The 2,977-nt window shown below is 54.1% G+C and overlaps 1 long non-coding RNA gene across 1 annotated transcript; it reads right to left on the bottom strand.

Moving 5' to 3' along the window:
* Positions 1–855: 855 nt before the first annotated feature.
* Positions 856–2,700, bottom strand: LOC130709184 (uncharacterized). The gene is made up of 3 exons (XR_009009670.1): positions 2,635–2,700; positions 1,664–1,703; positions 856–984 (listed from the first exon to the last, which is right to left on the bottom strand). It is a non-coding gene; the product is annotated as an uncharacterized LOC130709184 (long non-coding RNA).
* Positions 2,701–2,977: the final 277 nt, after the last annotated feature.

The raw sequence follows: 2,977 nt of genomic DNA, 5'->3' as shown, positions 1-2,977 counted from the left end.
TACGGGGGATAAGACGGGAAGAGGCATGGACTCTGCCCTCAGGGACCTTACAGTCCAGTTGGAGCCACAAAGCCAGGCCACAAAATCCAGCTCAAGAACTATAATTCAAGAATTATAAGGAAGAAAAGAATAGAATTCTAATTGCAGCAATGCAAACAGCTACGCTGGAAACTAATCTTGTCCCAGGAGGCTGGAGCAGGAGTCCTGTTTCCAGAGGCTTCGAGGAAGTCAAGAGCTGCTCGGGATGCAGGGATGGCAACTTCCTTGCCTCAGGGCCCCCAGAACCCAGCACAAAGCCCAGGGAGAGTGTGGTGAAGGGACCTTGTGTCCAAGGTGAGCCCTGCCCGGGAGTGTGCTGGGGAAAGGAGCTTGTGCAGAAAGGTCTGGAAACCTCACTGTGGGAGGTATGAGAGAGGGACTGAGCAGCTTTGCCTGGAGGCAGGAAAACTCAGGGGACGCCTGATTACTGCCTTCAAATATTTACAGGACGCCTTGTGGAAGACGGATTAGATGTGTCCTGGTGGTCCGGGGGCAGGGCTGGGGCCCGTGGGAGTGATGTCGGGTGACCTCTGCCTGCAGCAGCTTGAAGCAGGCTTTCGGTTCCCGGCCAGAGATTGAGGTCGGGTCACGGCGGTGAGAGCACCAAATGCTAGCCACTCGACCAGTGGCCAGTGACAAGCCCCTGGCCCTCAGGCTTTGCAGAAAAGAATCCCCACAAAGATGGAAAGTAGTGAAACAAGTAAAGTGTTTTATTAGGAGAAAAAAAAAAAAAGAGTAGAGTACGTGTGGATAGACACATGGGTGGGCTCAGAGAGAGAGTCGCGCCCTCGTGGTAGTTTGAATCACTTTTAAGGGGCGTTTCTTCCGGGTTTCCTTTGGCCAATCATCTTGCTTCGCCTGGTTCTGAGTCCGTGTTTGGTACATCTCAGGATCCTCCCGTGTGTGCGCGCATCTCTTAGCCAAGATGGATTCTAATGAAGAGGGCTATGGGTGGTTGACATCACTTACTATGGGGTGGCGCCCCCTCCCTTTTGACCTCCAAGGAGCTTTTCTGTGCATGTGTAGTCGGGGGTGGGGGGTCTCCTTGACTTCGAGAATGAGGCATATGTGGTCTTTTATCTCTTATCTGGGCAGGGCCCAGCCTCCTGCATCATCCTGCTTTTATGGAGTTTCTGCTATTATGGAGTTCCTGTCCACAGGGGAGAAACTGTTCAGCCTGGGGCCCATCTACCTCCTGCCTCAAGAGGAGTGAGCATAGAGCTACACCCAGCTCAGCTCAAGAAGGGGCCCTGCACCCCCGAGCCCTCAGTGTGGGGCTCATCACAGCAGATGCACACATTGCTGGCTGCCAATCCAGCGCCCCACAGACCCTGTGCAGATCTCCGTGTGTTCGTGTCTGTTTAGCCCTCACAACAGCCCTACCAAGTAGGTGCTACCACTGTCCTCAGTTTACAGCTGAGACATCAAGGCAGAGAGGGTGAGTCACCTGCTAGGAAGTGGAGGGGGTGGGATTTGAATCCAGGTGATGAACATCCTGGCAGTGGCGCATGTGAGCAGAGGTGAAGAGGGATGCAAGAGAGCAGCAGAGGAGGGGAGGGATAAATTAGGGATTGGGAGTAACATGTACACGCTACTATATATAAAATAAACAACAAGGACCTACCGTATAGCACAGGGAACTCTACTCAATATTTTGTAATAACCTATATGGGAAAAAGAATATATATATATATAACTGAATCACTTTGCTGTATACCTGAAACTAACACAACATTGTAAATCAACTATACTTCAGTTTAAAAAATTAATTAAAAAAAAAGAGAGAGCAGGGGAGGGGCTGGGTGAGATGGTTCCTGAGGCCCCTGTGGCTTTAGAGGCTCATCAGGGATGGCTCCCTGGAAGAGGTGTCCTCAAACTGAAACTCTCAGATCGGGAAAGCTCAATGGGGAGGAGAAGCAGGGGTGTCCCCAAGCCAGGGAAGCGGTAGGTACAGAGGCCTGGATGTGGGAACATGGCATGCGTGTGAGGGTTGGGCGGGGACCAATGGGCCAGGGCTAGAACTGCCTACAGGAGACCTGAAATCACAGGTAGGGTCTTGGCTGGATTTAATAGAACTGGGAGGCAGGTGAGAGAGAGAGAGAGAAAGAGGGAGAGAGAGAGAGAGGAGGAGGAGGAGTTTGGGAAGAGCTTTATGGGAGGGAGAGGACGCAGAGAGGGGGCATGAGGCTGGGGAGTGAAGGCTGCCAGGTGGCCTGAGGGGGAGGCAGAGAAAGCAGAGGGCATCAGCCAGGGTCCGCCTGGCTCAGATGAAAACTGCTCCGTCACGAGGTGCCACCTGCCAGCCAGCTGCTCTCAAAATAGCTGTTCCTGCTGGGGCTGGGGCTCGGGGAGGGGCAGGGCTGGGAACCCTGTCTGGACACATCCTGGGGCCCTGGGCTCTTGTGGTCCTGAGCCTGGCAGGGAGCCTCTGTGACCTATGCCTTGAGTGGCTGGGATGGGGGCTTGGGAGTCCCTTCTGCCGGGTCTGTGTGTGTGTGTGTGGTGGGCTGGCATGGGGAAAGTGCCTTCCTGGCTTGGGCCTGGGAGGTGCGCTGGGGACAGGCAGGGAATGGCCATGATAATAATGATAGTCACCATAGTGATCATCTTCATCACCATCATCCAGAGCGAGGCAGGCACAGCAAAGTTGCCCAGCCACGTTCATCCTCCTTCTTCCTTTCGAAAGAAGGCCAGGTGTGTTGGGGGCTGTGAACACACCCACCTCCCAGACTCCTCTGCGGCTCAGTTGACCATGTGACCTACCTCTGGCCAATGAGATGCAAATGGGAGTCAGCTAGGAGGGCCCCGGGAAAGCTACCGTTTTCCTGTTTGGCCTGCACCTCTTGGCTCTGTGTGTCTCTGTGCTGGGCTCCTTCCCTCCTGCTGCGGATGGGTCTTCTCCAACTGGTAGAGGAAGACAAGGCAGGAGAAGGCCCAG

The sequence above is a fragment of the Balaenoptera acutorostrata genome, chromosome 11 (genome assembly GCF_949987535.1).
Source record: "Balaenoptera acutorostrata chromosome 11, mBalAcu1.1, whole genome shotgun sequence".
In the NCBI taxonomy this organism is placed as follows: domain Eukaryota; kingdom Metazoa; phylum Chordata; class Mammalia; order Artiodactyla; family Balaenopteridae; genus Balaenoptera; species Balaenoptera acutorostrata.
The sequence above is the reverse complement of the archived record's forward strand: the minus strand, read 5'-3'. Positions and strand labels throughout refer to the sequence as shown.